General features: G+C 40.9%; 1 pseudogene; it reads right to left on the reverse strand.

Annotated features, from left to right (window-relative positions):
- Window positions 1–560: 560 nt before the first annotated feature.
- On the reverse strand, window positions 561–9,281 carry LOC104233026 (mitogen-activated protein kinase kinase kinase 20-like; annotated as a pseudogene).
- Between the last annotated feature and the right edge of the window lie 12,849 nt (window positions 9,282–22,130).

Consider the following 22,130-nt stretch of genomic DNA (forward strand, 5'->3'; position numbering starts at 1 on the left):
AATATAGAACATCCAACATCTAAAATGGTTAACAAAAAATGCAGTACAAAAATTTGGAAACGTCCAAATTACAGAGTAGCAAATACACTCATATTAATGAAACCAAAGATTTTTGAAACCTAGCAGATGAATCATATTAACGAAACTCAATTAGAGAATTATGTGTATTGCACTACTAGCTTCCAATTTTTTGCCTGGACCATAGATGCTCAAAAAGACAATATGACAACAATCCAATGATGGACAAAAGACATGCTTCAGAATATTTCATGCAACTTCCTGATTTGCACAATATAAACATAATTATGAGATGCAGAAGAAAAATTCATAAATCTGCAATAGAACTTAAAGTTTGAAATTGGATTAGCATTGCACATTGAACATGACGCCTATGTACCCCGACAAACAAATCCTTATGAGGGGGATCAAGCCCGCACGTAGTTCTTTATTTATATATATTACAAACCAATATTCCTTTAATCAATCTATCTAATATTTTCAGGTACCACTATGTGTTCCACGAGTTCCAGCCTCTTGTTTCTTCAGACTCTACATCAAAGTTATATAATCAAATCGTGTTTGTGTGGCTGTGTCTTGAATGTTGTCTTTCGATGGGGTCTGCGCAAAATGGACAAGTAACCACTTTGCTTCTTCCTTATCTTTGTTGCAGGCTGGACATTTTTGGCTAATTTCAAAAAAAGAATGATTCAACAGCATGTCTGCCATCCAACGTGAGCTCGGATTCTTGACTAGACAACTTCTCACGAAATCTTTTGCCTCTACTGATAGTTTCGCATTCTCAAAATTTGGTTCCTTGGATCCAATCCAGCGTAGCACTTCATCAGTCTTAGCATCAGAATTGGATGATTCCTAGAGGGGTTTCCTAGTGATTAACTCGTATACAATGCAACCAAGAGCCCAAATATCCGCCTCTAGACCGTACTCCTGCTTAAGCACAGATTCAGGTGCCATATACCTTTTAGTTCCTCTCAATCCCTGCTTTTGTATCCAACATTGTTCCAAAGTCATAGCAAACCCGAAATCAGCAATCTTGGCAATCTTTGTTGTAGCATCAGTAGGAGTAACAAGTAGAATGTTGTGAGACTTTATATTGTAGTGAATGATTCCCGCATCATGAATGCGACTGAGCCCTAAAACGACGTTTTTGGTGTGTGTTTTAACTTCAACCTCTGGCAACCCTTTCCCTGAACAATTTAAGCAATCAACCAAACTTCCACTAGAAGTATATTCTAACAATACGTTATAGAGGAGTACACCGGCTTCTAGCATGACTTTGACTCCGAAACATGGAATAACATAAGGAGAGTCTTCAAATATCCGAAGGAATTCCCTATATCTTGAAGCGACTGTGATCAACTCAACATGCAAGATTTTACAGAAATCAAACCCACTTGAATCCCATACTTTCAACATGAAGAATCGATCACTTATAAATATAACACATCTTCTAGTTGGCCAGATTATGGACACTTAACTTTTGAGTGTCCGAATTTCCTTGAGCCACCTTGACCCTTTATTGGCATGTGTTGAGGATTGTGACATGAAGCACTAGTGTGGAAGAAAGTACCGCCAGTGTTCATGTTACAATTCTCACCATTGGTCGTGATATTTGTTAGTCGAAGTTCGAATCAAGTCGTTACTGCTTTTCTCAAAGATATTGAAGCTTTTGGCGATTCAATCGGTATACCTCTCCTCTTATTTTTTATAACCCCAACAGTGATGACAATTTTATGTTTAAAAATTATTATTTTTTGTGCATGATTGATCCATCAGTGTTAATAGCTCATTAATTAGATATAATTGCATTCGTAATGTATAGTTTTTTTTAAATGCATCATTAATCTTTGTTTAGTTAGAGCTTGGTTTAATTCTTCATAGAGCTATTTTGGTTTATGGGTTGGATTTGAATTTGGGTCTATAGTGCAAGGGCCCAAGTGAAATATTAGGCTTGTGGTTTAAGTGGCCCAAAGGTCCAGTACCACCTAGGGTAAGTGTCAAAATAGTAAACAAAAGGGGTAAACACAGGGGTACTGAGGGGTTCAAATTGGATAGGGATTGAGGGAATCTTATCCTAACAAATGGGAAGCTTCTAGATAAGGGCTGACAAGGATCATTTTAGAAAAAAAAAACAGGGGGAAAATTCTGTGGGTAGGGGTGTAAGTGAATTAAATTAAAAGTTTAAAGAGTGCATCTGAATGAGGAAAAACAGGCGTTGTTGCCCTAAATCTCCTCTATAAAGGATCCCTTTTCCAATCATTAAAAAAAAGGATGGAGAAGAAAAAGATCGGCAAACGACTGAAAATAATTTCTTTTTTCTAAAAAGTGTTCTTGAGAAATTTTGAGCTTTCTTTGGTCTTGAGGTGTTTTTGCTGGGTTTCAGAAGTTGGAGCAGAAATTTTGGGTTTATTGATTGCTGGTTTTGCTGAGCTTAACTAAGAACTTCAGATTTCTTTTGTTTCTTCTTGTTGTTTTCCTTTTTGCTAGGTATGTTTTTGATCTTTTGTATTCCCTGTTGAGTTTTGTGAATTAAATGTTGGGTTTCTTTAAACACTCAAGTCTGTTTTGATGAATCTGATAACTTAGCTATGCAAATTGCTTGGATTTACTTCTCTAATAATTTATTTCGTGTGTGTGTGATATTTGAACTAATTATTTTATTGGTTATCATTCATATAAATGGTTCATTGTTGGAATTTCTACTCTGGTTGGATACTAATTTATATCGGAAATGATGTTGAAGATGATAAATTTATTCCCTTTCATATTTGAATAAGTATTATCTCAACAAGCTTAGTTATTAGATTGAGAAGTTCATCAATTCCATGTTTTGTTGAATGCAGATTGAAGTTGTAGTAGATGGCTAATGTCAGAAGTATTAAAGACTGAACTACAAAATTGATTGGTTGTATTTGCTGGAATTTTAGTATGGTGAACTGAGGAATAGTTATTTTGATATCTTGTTATAGCTTTAGCATACAAGTGCTTGGTTGTAGCCTTTCACAATGTGTAAGTTTGTTTTGAAAGGTGTAATTGAATTCCTGTTAAAAATAATACTTCTATCATTCTCTGAAGTTCCTATGAGAAAGTTAATTCATTAGCTTACTGTCAAAATTCAGTATGTTGCCAAACGTATATTTCAAGATGTTCAGTAAAAAGTAGTATGATTTTGGTATTTTGTCCTAGGATAATTACCACAAATTTAGTTATTTATGTAAAGAGTTTGTATTTACTCATTGTGATGGGCTTAGTCAAAGTTAGTTATCATCCCAATAAAGAATTTCGGCAAGGTAATATGAGCCCAATATTTTTAGAAACAAGACTATACATCTGGCCCATTTTCTTGTAATTAAAACTCACGATTTTTTTTAACTCAGTTCGTATATTCTTGACTCAAAGTTGATTTTATTTAGTTCTTTAATGTTTGATTATGACCATTTGTGATACTTCTTTTAGTATTCAGATATGTATCTTCCCCCAATTAATTTCACAATTTTGGACCCTCCCATGTAATCTCAAATAATAGATAAGTAATTGAATCTTATTAACATGCGTAGTTGCTTTTAAGCGCGATTAATTAAATAATTCATCACGGCTATGGGTACGGTTCCCGTTACATAGTTGTGATACCTAATTCCCAAATTCGAGTACACATTTTATGTGACCCGACCACAACTTCGAACAATAATAAAATACACATGTTGTAGATCGTGGGTACGATTCCCGTGACATGATTCGCAATATGTACAAAAACAAACAAGTGTACGACAATCGTAACTTTTGTCAGAAATAACTCTATAAATGATTAAAAGCGGTTTTAAGGGTTAAAAATGCACAATAGATTTAAAACTTGTAGTTAATAAGATAACTAGGCCAATTATTAATAGTTAAGCGATCGTACTAGAATCATAGAACCCGAAAAAATCTAACACCTTCTTCCGGGTTAACATAATTCCTTACCCAGTCTTCTGGTTTTGCAGACTTTAAACGGAGTCAAGTTTTCCTCGATTTGGGATTTAAAATAAACCGATGACTTGGGACACCAAATACATTATTCCAAGTGGTGGCTCTGAAATTAATTAAATAATCCCATTTTGATTGATGTCACTTAAATTGGAAAAACTCCCTTATACCCCCCTCGGGTAAAAAGGAGGTGTGACAGCTGTGGCAACTCTTCTGGGGATAAGAACCTAGAATCTCTGGTTCAGGGTTCAAAATTCGAGCTTAGAATAACTGTTATACTTGGCTTTTATTTATTATCCGATTCTTGTTACATGTTTGGGCCTAATGTGCTAAATGTCGTTTTTACCCCTTTGATATTGTTTGAACTGTATATAAACTGTTACGAAACCCTTCTTCTCTCTGAGTCTTCTAAATCTTCTGGGAGGTGCATGCTGGCGTGACTTCTTTTCTGTTAGAGTCATACCCTAATTTAGAACGAGGTTCAGATTAGTTACAAAACCAGATAACCTTTTGGTTACCGGTACGTTGCCCCCCCCCCCCAGCTCGAGTTGTCCGCTCAGGTACGCCAGTTCTAAAACAAAACATCCAGGTTTTAAACCTATAATAACATAGCCTCATGACGGATTCCTAGTAGGAATGCTTGTTTGCATCACGTGCATTTGACTTTGGGGACTCAATACAGGGGTTGGGTCCGTCTAGGACAGGTGTACCCAAAAAATCAAAAGACCATCCTGATGCATTTTTACGTGCTGCTTGTACATTTATTTGTTTCGGTTTGCATGTTGATCGGTTTCTAGAATAGGGAAGAAAAATCAAGAAAAACCAAAATCGAGGTGAGAGAGAGAGAGAAAGAAAATCACTCGTTTCTGAAAAACCTGGTGTTCAAAATATCCCGAAACTCTACCGAAATTTTGAAAAAAAAAGAGAGGAAAAGTGATCGAGGCCAACCCTGTACTACTACAAAGTAGCAAGAGTGATCGAAGCAACTTTTACCCGAGAAGGTCAGGATCGATTTCCACAGGGAGCTAGAGATTGGAGTTGAGTTTCTATCTAAATTGGAATTGCGTAGTTGTTCCTAATTGCACTTTTATTCATAATTGGTTTTGATATTACTTCTAAATTTATACTACTAAGATGAGAAATTAAGCTAAGTTAAGCTAAGAGTAAATTATTGAAGGTTGTCTAAATAGTTAAAAAGGCACTAGGGCAGTGACTTTCACCTATGTGGATACTTGACGAATTCTCGAGTCTAAGGCTAGGTTGTTATATTTGGGAATTACGATATAACCATTGCACGATTCTACTCACTCTATACCTCTCGGTAGTTCGAGTGATTTTTCCCTATTTAACTTTCTCAAGACCAATTGGGTATGACATTTTGTACAAGAAATTGAGGTTCAAGTCGGGTATTACTATCTCTAGGTTTAACCCTTTAACTGGGGATATCAATCTCTTGAATATGCCTCAATTCCTTGTTGGGTCAATTTCATAGATTTAGGCTCTCTTTCTCAAAAAGAGCCAAATTTAACTAGGCATAAACTAGTGTTTGCAACCACTAATTCAACATTTAAACCATAAATTAGTCTAAATATCAAACACCCATAGACATTCAAGCCTTAAAACACACGACCCATCAATTACCCACACTAGGGTTGAGCCACAACCCTAGCTAATGGGTCTAGCTACTCAATATTGTAGAAGAAAATAAAGAAATAGATGGAGAAAAACCCATAATATTTAATTACTAGATAAAACTTGAAGATTTAATGATGAAACTAATGTAAAATTACTCAAAATGGTAAAAGAACACTATTCACGAGTGCAACTGTTGTCTAGAATACAACTGATGACCTAAAAATGGGAAAAGAAACTATTTATACTAGGCCGAAAATTCTGGACAAAAATACCCCTGCGGGGCTAGTGCGGCTGCACTAAGGCTCTTGGCTGAAACAATCTGCTCTCTGAACTTGGCCACCGCGGGCCGCACAAAATGCACCGCGGTCGCGGTGGCTTCTATTGCGGTCCGTACAAAATGGACCGCGGACCGCATTGGCAATGTTCCTCTAACTTGGCAACTCTCTAAACTTGAGCTTTGCGGACTGCACAAAATTGAGTGTGGCCGCAATAAAGTCAATGCGGTCCGCATGAAATATTTTGCGGTCACATTGCTTGACTGCCTGAAATGAGCGCTCTCTGAACCTCCTCTTTGCGGGCCGCACAGAATGGAGTGCGCCCGCATTGGTCCTGTTATACTGAGCTTGAACTTGTTCTTGGTACTTGTACATGTTTCACTCCTTTTTGAGTTGCTTTTGATGAATTGTCATGTTATTGACTAAGCTCTGAAATCAAGTACAACATGTAAGCCTTTGAGACTATTTTATACACCTTTCTAATCAAAACTCAAGTAAGAAGGAGTGTAAAATGCATCATAATCCTTAGTTATCAACTCCCCCAAACTTAAGCTTTTGTTTGTTCTCAAGCAAACAAAATAAGACCCACCCCTAAAGAGTAAATCCAAGATAATTCAGCTGACCTAAAGTGAACTCATCTAGCATCAATTAAGACTAACAATTGCCCTCAGTTCAAATGAATCATTAACAACATTCACTCTTTTAAACACCATGGATTTAGTGCGACACAAGACCATCAAGAGTTGACTCAATACATCAAAGAAACTCTTTCTATTACTTTGGTCATTGTGAAACCCAAACTCACACATCCTCAACTCTCCCTAAGCAAACCTCACCTTTAGGATTGTAGCACTCAGAACGAGGTTAATGGAAATACACTCATCTCTCTCAAAGAAAATTCTCAAGTTTGGCTCTAAGTACCATATGCTTTCCCCTTATGTGAGTCACCACTAATGTAAGCTTCATTCAACTCAAGATTATATAGGGCTTTTGTGGAGACATAGTGAAGGCTTTTGGTTTAGGGTAGGAAATATTTGGTCTAAGTACGTTCAATCTTCCCTTTAGCACTTCTTTTGCTTCATTTTGGCACACACTTGACTTTTTAAGTCATTTCACTTCTTCTGAAGGGGTTAAAGAGACACACTGTCACTCTTTCTTGTTCATTTCAAATATTTTTCTCCTTTCTCAACTTTCCACACCTTTCATTCTTTACTTTTATTGAATCCCTTCATTCTTTTCTACATTGAACGTTTTTTTTGTCTTTTTGATTTTCTTTCTTTTTCCTTGCCCTTCCTTTTCTTCATTTTGTACCTTTTGCCACTTTGTTGTAATCCTCGTCTCTCCCCCTAAACTTATGCGTTTTCCATGTGCTAGGGAAAGATCGGGTGCCAATAGAGGGTATATTTAGAATGGGTAAAGGCTTGTATCATGGTCCTTGAAAGAAAAAGGTCTAAGGCTCAAAAGGGTTGACTTTAGATTTTATCATTGGTAGGCTATGGAAGTTTTTAAGATATCATTCAGATTAAAGAGAGCCTATAATCATATCTCAAGTCAAATTACACTCAGGATTTCGCCTAGACAAACATTCAGGGCAAGTTCTAGACCAATGGCTCGGGACTTGGACTTGCAATTTAAATTCTTACCACACAAGCTTTGGGATTGCTAAAGACATGGATTCAGGGGCCCACAACAACCTTAGATAAGATCTGAGCAGCACAATGGTCCCAAAAAACCACTTGATGATTATCGGCCAACACAAGAGTCTCAAGGTCACAACTTTCACCATCCTATACACAACGATTTGTTTTTTACCATGGGATCAAAGACAAATGTGTTAGGCCCAAGTGAATGATTTTTGGTATGATTTTTCTCGTTCTCTATTTAACCTTCTGTATTTCTTTACTTTTATTATAATTTTTGTTTAATAAAACTTCCCAAACTTCTTGCTTTCTTTTTTGTTTGTCTGACTAATTCATATAATTCGAGTTCGGCCGGGACCCATATTTGTAACACCTTCTCTTCGAGGTAATTTGATCCCTTACCTAATCTTTAGTGACGCGAATTAGTTAAACCTGAGTTATTTGCAAATATGTGCCCTAACGCACCTCAAACTCGTTAGGTGGCGACTCTCTCTTTTAACACCATCCTTAAAAGAGGTGTCTTTGCTTGAGGCACCCTTACTAACTAACTACTAAAAAGCAAAAAGAAAACAGACGCAAACCCTTAAGAAGGTTGTCATGCCATCCATCATCGGGAAGAGTCACCCAGTTCACACAAATTCCACCTTTGGAAAGAACTGTGGCATTAAGGAAAACCAAAGGCTTATTGCAAAAACTCAAAACAAGAAGCTACGAATATAAAATAAGAAGCTAAGAAAGGAAAAATGCGAAAAGTAAAATGAATATGTACAAGAGGGGATTTAATTGAATATACAATAGGGGGAATGAGTATATACATAAGAACGTAACTTTTATATATAGACACAAAGTAAAAAGTACGAAAAGTGCAATAAAATGATAAAATTATATACATACCAAAGATAAAAAGGAAAGAAAGTATAAAATACTATCATATGTACAGTCATCCAAATATCCAAATAGGGATACCCCCTCAAATGAAAGCTGGCATTGTCCTCAATGCCAACTAACCATTATAAGCACAAAAATAGAGAAGAGAGGAAAAAGAAACTCCCTATGGGCCCTCCGTCTGCATGGGGTCCTGAGTCTAGGTCCCTGGGTCCTCTGTCTACTCGGAAACCTGTGACTGGCTCCATGTGATATGTGGCTCTGCTGGGACCTGGGCTTGGACCTGGACTGAGTCCTGGGCTGAATCCTGGGGCTGGCAGGAGGAACCTCCTAGCGGATCCTCCAACTGTATGACTACATCGTCAGAACAAGGAATCACCTTCTTCCTCTTGGGTGGCCTCTCGGACTCCTACTCTGGTTGGGGCTGGGCTGCTGGTGCTGGGTCATGCAATAGCAAATATAAAGGCAGGTGATCCGCCTTCAACCTCTCAACCTCGACTCTTAGCTCCTTCATCGACTCTTTTGAAACTCGGGTCTTCCTCATTTTCTTCGCCTCCCTAGCAAGTTCCTTTACTGCCTTTCCATGTGAATCAACAGCGTCCGTAATCAATTTTTAGTTCTCTAGGATCTTCTTCTGGTTGTCCAGAAGCTCCTTGAGAGTGTCCTTAATGGACTGTGGGACCTGTGGAGGAGGAGGTGCTGACTAGGCTGCCACCGTAGTAGATAGTACAGACAGCTTAGAAGTAGTTGTCTGCATCCAGTTGTTGATGCTGGCGAGGGCCTGGCTTAGGCGGTGGGCAGTCAATGGGTATGCAGTGGAGGAGGGTATCTCTGGAACTGTAGAAGTGGACGGACCTGGGGCCATGTCTGGGTGGAAGGTGGCTGAGTAGGAGCCACTACCACTACTGGCTCTTCAGACTGGCCAGTTCAAGTAGTGGCTTTGCCTTGAAGTGCTTGCCCTTAGGGTTATCATCACCCTGTAGGCTATACCATGAGAAAGGTGCCTTCGCCTTCACTTTCATATCAAACTTCCGTTTTTCCATATCTAAGTCCTCCAGGTACATGGTCAGGAAGTTGGGGAAAGGATAAGATCTGTCACCTTCGTTCACCACCCGTGTAATAACTCGGGACATCACATTCCCGATGTTAATTGGGTACCTTACCATGATATATGCTACCAAAATAGCCCGGTGAATAGGGAGTGAGTTGTCATGGGTGGTGGGGTCTATCCTGCTGCACACAAATGTCTCCCACCCCTTAGCCTCAAAGTTCAAAGTTCTCCTCAAAAATCTTCACTCCCGCAGTCAACCAATCAGGGGTGGTACCTGGGATTGCCAAGTACTCCGCCAACCAAGGACGTGCTTCTTCACCCAATGCCATCTTCTCCAAATATAATGGCTCATCTTCCTCCGTGAAGCCCAGGTAATCATTTATGGTCTTGCCATCCAATTTCACCTTCAAGTTTCGCACTTTGGTGACTGTGGTACCCTTTTTGATGTGGGCCACATTTGAGGAGAACTCCTTCACCAAGTGCTCATTGGTGTCCTCCACATGGCCTATGAAGTAGTCCCATCCAACTCTCTCTCTGAACTGCCTCAACACATTGGGATTGTGAGGCAAAAGATCTCAGGTGATAAACTTACGCTCAGGTATCAATTTCCTCTCGGGCCACCACTCTCTAAACTTTTGGTAGGCAACCTCACTCACAAACCGGTCTTGCCATGCCTCCGGATTTCTAGTCCTCTCTACCCCTCCTACTTGGGGCTCACCCCTTCTACTCTCTACTTCTTCCCCTTCTTTTTCTACTGGACCCTCTTCGGATAGTGAATCTGTAGGAGAGGTGGAATATTCATTTCCACTACTGGCAGCTGAGCCCTCAGATGACTCAGAAGATATATGCACTGATGCTTGGGCAGTGGGTGAGCCTGGAGGTGTATCCATCAACCTATTCCTTTCCGGCCAATCAAGAACATATTCTTGCACGGAGTCTAATGATGCCTCTCGAGAAGGCTCATACTCACTTCCTGATTGGTCAATAGCTCTGTTTGTAGCTCTTATGATCCTCCTTGTGTTCTTTATGTTTTGTCGGACTTGCGGGGTCAATTTTATCATTCCTTGTCCCCTACCCCGGGAGGACTCTCCTCTTCCTGATTGTTTACCACCTTTGCCTCGTGATTTCACCATTGTCTGCAAGCAACATTCAGTTCTGCTTTGTTAGTATCAACAGAATCAATAAAGTTCACAATTGCAGGAAAATAATTACAGATAGTCAAAAGTTGCAGACCGCGGACCGCACAAAATCCATCGCGGTCCGCACAGAGGTGGGGTTCTGACTACCCACTCTCTGAATCTATGCACCGCGGACCACACAAAATGCATTGCGGTCCGCATTGAGGCACCGTGGACCGCATAAATCCATTGCGGCTGCGGTCCTCAAGTGTCAGTTTTCAGAACTTAATCCACCGCGGTCCGCACAAAATGGTATTGCGGACCGCACAGAGGCACTGTGGACTGCACAAAATCCATTACGGTCCGCACTGAGTGCCCAGAAGCAACACCAACCTAGGGTTCAAATTTTGTCCATTTTTAGTCTAAACTTTACCTATTGATGATACCCTAGGTTTTGCCTCAGTGTTTTAACTAATTAGTCCTAAGTAAAATGGGATTTAACTAACCTATGCTACAGGATTGAAAGAAAAACGGGAAGGGAAGGAAGAAGAACTAAGAAAAACAAATTAAACAATTGAGAAGGAGTTAAAGTTACCAGAAATGAGATGCACTAATGATTAATCAAGAATGAGCAGTTGAATTCGTGCAATTTAGAGAGTGAATAGTGATTTTTTAGGCTTCTGAGATAAAAAGATCGAAAAGTTTAAATATAGGGCCTCGGGTTCTATTTATAGAAAAAGGTCCCGGGCCACAACTCACCTACCCACCACGGACCACACAAAATGGCACCGCGGACCGCGGTGCTCAAAACCATGAAGCACTTGGAAATTGACCATTGTAGACTGCAAGAAATCCAGTACGGCCGCAGTCGACCACCGCGGACCGCACAAAATGCAATGCGGCCACGGTAGAAAACTTCAGAGACTCCTTACTTTTGTCAAATCACTTCTGCGGTCCGCATTGATTTCTTGCCCCCGCACAAAGGCCTTTGTGGCCTCACAAAATGAGCGCGGTCCGCATTGCAAACTTTAGAGAGTGATCATTTTTCAACTTGTTCCTGCACTGCATCAACACAATCCTACAACATCTCACAACGAGTCAGTCCAAAAATAAATCCTATACTACAAAGGAAATCAATGAAAAACAAAAAGAAAGACACATGGGTTGCCTCCCAAAAAGCGCGTGATTTAACGTTGCGGCACGACACAGGTTACCATCAAATCACTTTAGATGAAGAAGTGCCACCACGTGGCTGTCATCAATCTTGCCCAGGTAGTGCTTGACCCTATGCCCATTCACTCTGAAAACTTCCCCATTTTTGTTCGTCAAGTCAACTGTACCAAACGGAGTCACAAACACTACTTCAAAAGGTCCACTCCATTTTGACTTAAGTTTTCCTGGAAATAGATGTAACCGAGAGTTGAACAAGAGAACCAAATCACCCACTTTGAACTCCTTGTCATGAGCATATTTATCATGAAGGTACTTCATCTTGTCCTTGTACAAGGATGAACTGGAGTAGGCATGGAATCGGAATTCATCAAGTTCATTAAGCTGCTCCACACTGCTGCCACATCCCATTCAAGATTCAGCTTCCTCAAAGACCACATGGCCTTGTTATCTAACTCAACTGGTAGATGGCACGCTTTCCCAAACACCAACCGATACGGAGACATACCAATCGGAGTCCTATAAGCAGTCCTATAAGCCCATAGAGCATCATCCAACTTCTTTGACCAATCAGTCATATTTGCATTGACCGTCTTTGATAATATACTCTTGATTTCCTTGCTTGAGACTTCAACTTGGCCACTCGCTTGAGGATGATAAGGAAAAGAAACTTTGTGGTTGACACCATACTTTGCAAGCAAAGTGCCAAAAGCTCTACTACAAAAATGAGACTCCCCATCACTTATGATTGTACGAGGAGTGCCAAACCTTGTAAAAATGCTCTTCTTGAGAAACGCAACAACACTCCGGGCCTCATTGTTGGGTAGAGCCACGGCTTCAACCCACTTTAAAACATACCCACACGAGCTAACAAACGGGCCCATAAAATCAATGCCCCATACATCAAAAATATCAACTTCAAGAATGGTATTGAGAGGCATCTCATCTTTCTTCGAAATTCCACCCGCTCTTTGGCATTCGTCCCACCTCTTCACAAGTTCAATTGCATTTTTGTACAAAGTTGGCCAATAAAACCCACAACTAAGAACTTTGGAAGCCGTCCTCGCCCCGCCATGATGGCCACCATAGGGAGAGGAATGACAAGCCTCTTAGATACTCAATTGCTCTTTCTCCGGGACACACCTTCAGATTACACCATCAGTGCAAATCTTGAACAAGTACGGCTCATCCCAATAGAAATCCAAACTATCCCGTTGGAGCTTCTTCCTTTGGTTAGAAGTGAGCTCACACGGGATTATACCAGTCACAAGGAAATTAGCAACGTTCGCAAACCATGGGATACCATTCACCGACAGCAAAAGGAATTGTTCGTCGGGAAATGAATCATTAATCTCTAGGCCATCACGAGGCCTCCCCTCCTCCTCCAAGCGGGACAAGTGGTCCGCCACTTGGTTTTCACTACCCTTCTGGTCCACAATCTCCAAATCAAACTCTTGAAGTAACAAGACCCATCGCATCAGTCTAACTTTGGAATCTTTCTTCTTCATCAAGTACCAGAGTGCGGCATGATCCGTATGGACTATGACCTTAGCAACCATAAGATATGGCCAAAATTTCTCTGTTGCGAACACAATAGCCAAAAGTTCTTTCTCGGTCACCGTGTAGTTTACTTGAGCATCATTCATTGTCTTTCTCGCATAGTACACCGGATGAAACATTTTATTCACTCTTTGACACAAAACCACCCCAACCGCAGCATCGCTCGCATCACACATGATCTCAAAGGGCAAGCTCCAATAAGGTGTAGTAATGATAGGAGTGGTGGTCAACTTGTGCTTGAGAAGTTCAAAGGCTTGTATACATCTCTCATCGAACACAAACTTGGCATCTTTTTCCAATAACTTGCATAAGGGTTTCATTACCTTCGAAAAGTCTTTGATAAATCTCCGGTAGAACCCCGCATGCCCAAGAAAACTTCTAACTCCCTTGACAGAGGTAGGGGAGGGAGCCTCGAAATCACATCAATTTTTTCTTTGTCCACCTCGATACCATGCTTTGAAATTTTATGCCCAAGAACTATGTCTCTTCCACCATGAAGTGGTATTTCTCCCAATTAAGAAGAAGATTGGTTTCTTCATAACGGGCCAACACTCTATCAAGATTTTTCAAACACTCATCAAATGAATCACCCACAACACTAAAGTCGTCCATGAATACCTCCAAAATATCTTCTATCATATCAGTGGAATGGCCATCATACACTGCTGAAATGTAGCCGATGCACTACACAACCCAAAAGGCATCCGAGAAAAGGTAAAGGTGTCATATGGACAAGTGAATGTGGTCTTCTCCTGATCTTCTGGAGCAATCAAGATTTGGTTGTATCCAGAATACCTATCCAAGAAACTGTAGAAAGTACGCCCAGCAAGTCGGTCTAGCATCTGATCAAGAAAAGGCAATGGAAAGTGATCCTTACGGGTCACTGTATTCAACTTGCGGTAGTCCATGCATACCCTCCAACCGATGACTGTTCTGGTAAGAATCAACTCATTTTGCAAATTTGCAACCATGGTCGTGCCACCCTTCTTCGGTACACATTGCACCGAAGAAGTCCAAGAGCTATCAGAAATGGGGTATACAACCCCGACATCCAACCACTTGATCACCTCCTTTTTCACAACTTCTTGCATTGTCTCGTTCAACCTCCTTTGATGTTCTAAGGAGGGCTTTGCATCAGCTTCCAAAATAATGTTGTGCATACAGAATGCGGGGCTTATTCGCCGAATATCATCTAAAGTCCATCCAATTGCCTTCTTCCGGTTCTGGAGCACCGCCAATGTGGAATCAACTTGCATGTTAGTAAGACAAGAGGAAAGAATAACTGGCAAAGTAGAACTAGGGCCTAAGAACTCATACCTGAGGTGTGGAGGCAATGGTTTCAATTCCAACACTGGAGGTTCCTCAATTAAAGGTTTTGTTGGTGGAGTCTTCCTATTCTCAAGGTCCAAAGATAGTTTCCTAGGCTCATAAGAGTAAGAGCTCATCCCATGTAGAGCATTCACACACTCCACTTGGCCTTCATTATCATTGACATCAAGATTCAACAATATGGCCTCTAAATGGTCCTCCACATTGATCATTGTACTGGTATCATCAACTATTACTGCCATGACAAGGTCCACAAAAGAGCACACCTCGGAACTATTGGGCTGCTTCATTGACTTGCACACATGAAAGACCACTTTTTCATCACCCACCTAGAAGGTGAGTTCCCTTGCTTCCACATCAACTAAAGCCTTCCCAGTAGCAAGAAAAGGTCTCCCCAATATGATTGGAACTTCATAATCTACCTCACAATTCAAGATCACAAAATCAGCTGGCAAGATAAATTTGTCCACCCGGACAAGGACATCATCAATAATACCCAATGGTCTCTTCATCGTTATATACGCCATTTGCAATCTCATGGAAGTCGGCCTTGGTTTCCCAATACCCAAAGTCTTGAAAACTGAGTAGGGCATCAAGTTGATACTTGCCCCCAAATCACATAGAGCCTTAGCAAAGTTCGCACTCCCAGTGGTGCAAGGAATAGTGAAAACACCGGGATCTTCAAGCTTCAGGGCCATTGAATACACTATTGCACTAACTTGGTGGGTCATCTTTATAGTTTCACGATCCATGGGTCGTTTCTTTGTCACCAAGTCCTTCATGAATTTAGCATAGACCGGCATTTGTTCAAGAGCCTCCACCAAAGGCACATTAATGGATAAGCTCTTCATCATATCAATAAACTTTTTAAATTGATTCTTATTTTTCTGCTTCGCGAGCCTTTGAGGATAAGGTGGAGGTGGCCTTGGCAAAGGAGCCTTGACTTTAGGCACAACCGGCTTCGGCTTGTCTATTACGTGTTCCCTAGACGGGTTCACGTCATTCTGAGTTTCCACCTCGGCATCTTGAATATCAATCCTCATTTCTTCATTCACATCCTCATCAATCACATTTTCAACCGCCAAATGAACTTCATCTTCTTGCAACTCAACTTCATCACTCAAAATTTGCTTTTGTTTGGAGGCATTCATATCACTGCCCCATCCATTCCTTATAGTTACTAACATAACATGATTGTTCCCCCCCCCCCTTCGGGTTTACTACTGTATCACTTGGTAGAGCACCCTTAGGGCAAGTATTCAAGGACTATGAGATTTGGCCTAATTGAACCTCCAAATTTCTAATTGAAGTATTGTGGGAAGACAGAGCATCAGAGTCCGCACTCTTTTTCATCATCTGTTCAAACATCATTTCAATTCTACCCATATCATTATTGGAAGAACTAGGACCTTGGGATGGAAATGGGGGTAGATTTTTCGGTTGTTGATACATTGGGGGCCTATGAAAGCCTTGCCCCCGATTTCCTTGATTGTCATTATTCCAACCACCCTGATTGTTGTTACCACCCCAGTTGTTGTTGTTGCCATTCCAATTAGCCTGATTTTTCTGATTGTCCCAATTGGAATTTTGGTTGTTGTTCCCCCAATTACCATTGCCTTGTTGTTGTTGATTTCCCCAATTGTCTTGGGGTCTCCATTATTGTTAGTTGGAAGAATTGCCCCTTTGGCCTTGATAATTATTCACGTATTGCACCTCTTCATTCTGCCCATCATAACCATCATCTTGGAATCCACCACAATCATTGTCAAATTGATCCGAACTTCCTTGGTTCTGTTAACCTCTTTGTCTTATTTTGTTCACTAGAATGTTTACACCCTCCATGGCATTCACTTGGCGAGGATTTTGAACTTGTTGCAAATGTGTCTTTGCTAGTTGGTTCATTGTAGTTGTCAACTCAGCTATAGCCTGCCCATGATCATGTAACTCTTTGTGCAAATGAGTGACTGTGGGGTCACCCTGGGGCACATTGGCTATACTTTGCCAAGCGGAGGAAGTGTCAGCCATCTCATCAAGAATGTCACAAGTCTCATCATAAGACAACTTCATGAAGTTTCCCCCAGCAAGTCGGTTCACTATGCATTGGTTTATTATGTTAATGCCCCGGTAGAAAGTCTGTTGGATCATCGTCTCAGTTATATCATTGTTGGGGCATTCCTTTACCATTGTTCTATAGCGCTCCCAAATCTCATGTAATGGTTCGATGGGCTCCTGGTTGAAAGCCAAGATCTCATCTCTCAATGCTGCCATATGCCCCGGTGAGAAGAACTTTGCAATGAACTTATCCGCCAACTCATCCCAAGTAGTGATGGAATGGTTGGGAAGTCGCTCAATCCAATCCAATGCCTTCCCTCTAAGTGAAAATGGGAAGAGTCTCAATCGAAGTGCATCCTCGGACACATTAGTTTGCTTGCTCCCCCAATAGGTATATACGAAACCCTTAAGATGTTTGTAAGCATTTTGATTGGCAGCGCCCGTGAAATATCCACGCTTCTCCAGCAAAGTCAGCATCACATTGGTAATTTGAAAATTGTTCGCCCGAATTCGGGGTGGGACAATTGCACTTGCATAGCCTTGGTTTGGAAGTACTCGAGGAGCCACTCTTGGAGGTGGCGGAGGAGGGTCTGGAATATTGTCATTGGCATTGGCCTGGTGGCCTCTATGTTTTCCTTGAGGTACAAAAGGCACCTCATCATCTCCGACGTCATCTACCTCCTCCCCTGCAATCACATTTCCAAGAGGGTCATTGTTGTTTGCTTCCATTTTGTACCTGAAGTTGTGACACACACAAATTAGTAATGCAGAAGGAAAGAAGAACAATACATAAAACTATTTAGATAGATAGCCAAAACTGTTAGCTCCCTGGCAACGGCGCAAAAAAGTGATCGAGACCAACCCTGTACTACTGCAAAGTAGCAAGAGTGGTCGAAGCAGCTTTTACCCGAGAAGGTCAGGATCGATTTCCACAGGGAGCTAGAGATTGGAGTTGAGTTTCTATCTAAATTGGAATTGCGTAGTTGTTCCTAACTGCACTTCTATTCATAATTGGTTTTGATATTACTTCTAAATTTATACTACTAAGATGCGAAATTAAGCTAACTTAAGCTAAGAGTAAACTATTGAAGGTTGTCTAAATAGTTAAAAAGGCACTAGGGAAATGACTTTCACCTATGTGGATACTTGACGAATTCTCGAGTCTAAGGCTAGGTTGTCATATTTGGGGATTACGATATAACCATTGCACGATTCTACTCAATCTATACCTCTCGGTAGTTCGAGTGATTTTTCCCTATTTAACTTTCTCAAGACCAATTGGGTATGACATTTTGTGCAAGCAATTGAGGTTCAAGTCGGGTATTACTATCTCTAGGTTTAACCCTTTAATTGGGGCTATCAATCTCTTGAATATGCCTCAATTCCTTGTTGGGTCAATTTCATAAACTTAGGCTCTCTTTCTCAAGAAGAGCCAAAGTCAACTAGGCATAAACTAATGTTTGCAACCTCTAATTCAACATTTAAACCATAAATTAGTCCAAATATCAAACACCCATAGACATTCAAGCCTTTAAACACAAGACCCATCAATTACCCACACTAGGGTTGAGCCACGACCCTAGCTAATGGGTCTAGCTACTCATGATTGTAAAAGAAAACAAAGAAATAGATGAAGAAAAACCCATAATATTTAATTACTAGATAAAACTTGAAGATTCAATGATGAAACTAATGTAAAATTACTCAAAATGGTAAAAGAACACTATTCACGAGTTGTCTAGAATACAACTGATGACCTAAAGATCTTAGTATTCACATAGTTGAAATCCGCTCCGAGGCTCAATTTCCTGAAGAAGTGGTTCGCCAGATTTGGAGCGAATGCCAGTACTTGGGGGCAAAAACTTGAGTGTGTGATTTATCCAGGGGTGAGATTTTGCTTGTTTATCTTGCTTGGTATGGGAAGAGAGTTGAGGCAAATGATGAATCTGAAAGGCCAACCAAAAGGCCCCACATCCAAGAATTTATTGACGCGTCACAAGAACATTGGGCTTGGTTAACCAAAGAGACTGACTAAGAGGCTACCATAAGCAAATTAGAAGGGCAAATAAGAGACATTAATTTGATAGTGGTTTGCAGGCCACTGTGGATGAAGGAGAGAAGAAAAGGTTGGCCTGAGAAAACGAAGTCCTCGGGGCCCAAATTCAGAGGATGAAAATAGCTGCTGAAAACCCTGGAAGAAGCAAAACAGATGAAAAACTCATAAACGGTCTTAGGCGAAAAGTGTGTGATTATGGGGCTGATTTGGAAAAGAATGCAGAAGAATGGGCGAGGTTTTTTCAGCAACTAAAAGAAAAGTATGACAAAGGAGTCACGAGTTTAAAGAAAAAGCTGACTACTCTTGAAAATGAAATGACTCATCAAACAAAGAACTTTAAAGCGGAAAGAGAGCATTGTTATACATTGATGTCTCAACTGGAAGAGGAAATGCAGTAGTTACAAGAGCAAAACCATACGGCCACCCAAGTTATGGAGGTCAGGTCTCAGCAGATTGGACGTCTACTCCAAGAAAAGGGCATCATTAGAGAAAAGATTAGAGGAATTGCTAATTATGTCGTCATGAAATGCCATGAGTGTGAGGATATGACCAGATCCATGATTTTCACCACAATGATGATTTTTGTATGTCAGATAATGGACGACCTATATCGACTCCAAGAAGATATTGCACGTAGGCTCGCGTCGAGGCCGACTGATGTCCTGTGGGCCCTTAGAGTAGTATTGGAGGCACTTATGTATTCCTGATTTTCATTTCGAGTCTGTATTTCAGTTTAGAGTCTGTTAGTCTTCTCTGAGTCTATTTTGTTTTCTAGTTCTTAAGTCTATATGTCGGAGTCTTTGTAATAGATGAAAACCTGCAGTTTTTATTTAATGAAATATTGAAAACCCAAAATTTTTCTTTCTTTTATTTCACATTTATCCCCTAAACTACATAATGATTTGATTCATGTGGCTTTGTGATACGTAGGCAATCCCCATCGGATCCAATCATAGATATAGATAACCCGAGCAAAAAAAAGAGAGAAGAAAAATTGAAAAAAGAGAGAGAGGAAAATAAGAGCGCGCAAAGAAAGAAAAGATTCAGGATTTGGAAGGAAAGCCGGGATGAAACACGCAACCGTCGCAAAAACATATAGAAAAACGTTTAACTGTTTAGGTGAATTGCACTATCCAACATGCGATGCTCTATGTGTTAAATGTCTCAAACTAACCGATTTGTTGTGTATGCTGTTTAACACAAGGTTCTGTTTTTAGGTGGTTGGTTTTGTGGTAACTTGGCTTCGCACCCTTACTTTACAAGATCTAAAGGGAGTGTCAAAATGACGTTAGAGAGTCATCTACCAATAGTTAACCCCTCAGAGGATAGCCCGGTATCAGTTATCTCGGTCTCAGAGTCAGCAATTGCTGAAGAAAACAAAATATTGCGTCTTCGCATGTTGGAGATGTAGGACAATTGCTCTAATGGTAGAGAATCACCCAGTGCAATCCCTGGATTTCTCGAACTAGTTCCCAGGACAAGTGGAGCTTCCAATGTCCCTATTCTCGTAACCAACTCGTTCATACCATTCGGGTACCCCATTATGTCAGCTAATTTCACCGGTATGCCTTCTGAAGTTCGCCCCCAGGCACCGTTCTTAGTAGCATCTTCCACGATATTCACTGCATCACCGGTCTCAACTACGACACAGCCAACAGTGCCTAGACCATGTTTCGAACCGTCAGCCTTCACTTTCTAAGTACCACAATTTCAACTAGACACGACTCATGTCACCCCAAATTCCTACCTTTAGCACCCCCAGTATGAGTCTCCCATGGAATAATAAAGAACTATGAAGAACCCTGAGCAAGAAGAGATGACTCAGAAAATGAAAAGCATTGAACAAAGTCTCAAGAGCATGCAAGGCCTGAGTGGCCAAAAGAGTATCTCCTACGCCGATCTGTGCATGTTTCCTCACGTTCATCTTCCTGTCGGCTTCAAGATGCCAAAATTCAAAAGATATAGCAGGCATGGGGACCCTATCATCCATTTGAAAAGATATTGCAATCAGTTGAGAGGGGCGGGTGGAAAGGAAGAACTCTTGATGGCCTATTTCAGGGAGAGCTTAACCTAAATTGCATCAGAGTGGTATATGGACCAAGACATCTCTTGTTGGCACATATGGGATGACCTGGACCGGGATTTTGTCAGGCAGTTCCAGTACAATGTAGGCATAGCTCCAGAAAGAATTCTTTGTCCAATCTCAAAAAGAAATCTTCAGAAAGCTTCCGAGAATACACTATCAAGTGGCGTGAACAAGTGGCTAGGGTAAAACCCTCAATAGATAAGGCCGAGATGGCCAGTGTTTTCTTACAGGCCTAATAGGCCGATTATTTTCAAATCATGATATCTGTCATGGGAAAGTCGTTCACAGAAGCCATCAAGTTTGGACAAATGGTGGAAAGTGGGTTGAAAACGGGTTGCATCATGAGTCAATCAGCTATAATAGCCACTTCCCAAGCCATCCAAAGTGGGTCGGGGGTGTAGCAAATCGGTAAAAGAAAGAAGAGGGAGCAATGATGGATTCAAGTTTGAGAAATCCTCGTCAACCGCGAGGTTACTTTGGTTCCCCTTCCAACACCCCGCAATATTACTACCCCCATCAAGACGCCGCATATGCTATGACCCCTCATCCTTATGCAGTAATGAACGCCCAACCATAAACTTGGCCACAACAACACTACAATCAGAACTGAGATCCACCTCCAAGAAATAACCCTCCTCACCAAGCCCCGTATAATCCACATCCAACACAGAACAATTATCCATATAATGCCCGTCCCTATGAACCACCAAGAAAAACTAACTTTACACCCATTGGGGAATCATATTCCAGTCTATTCCCAAAATTAGTCCAAATGGGCCTGCTACAGCCCGTACCTCCAAACAGGCAAAACCTAGAGTCACTATCCTATTGACCATGCACCAGATGTGCTTATCACTCAGGGGCGGAATGGCACGACACTGAAGATTGTTGGACCCTTAAGAGGGCAGTTGAAAATCTAATCGAATAGAAGCGGGTAGTGTTGAGGGACGAGGAAGTACCTAGTGTAACTAATAACCCATTGACGGCTCACTATAACGAGCCATTCATTGAGATGATATGTGAGGATAAAGAGTTTGACCCAGCTTTGAAAGATATCATTACTATCACCGACATAGAAAAGGAACCCAAAGCGGTAGCAAAGCAATCCAAGGGTGAGAAGAAGATCAACTCCACTCCCCAAAGTGCAGAAAAAGTTGTGGAAACCAAGACAGGGATAGCACCTCCTAAAGATGCCATTCTCTATGTTCTCAGGGCCCCCAGAAAGGAACACTTCGTGTTGAGTCCTCCTAAAAGGTTTGAGCAAAACAAGGTTACGCTGAAGGTACCAAAGA

The sequence above is a fragment of the Nicotiana sylvestris genome, chromosome 6 (genome assembly GCF_000393655.2).
Source record: "Nicotiana sylvestris chromosome 6, ASM39365v2, whole genome shotgun sequence".
NCBI lineage: Eukaryota > Viridiplantae > Streptophyta > Magnoliopsida > Solanales > Solanaceae > Nicotiana > Nicotiana sylvestris.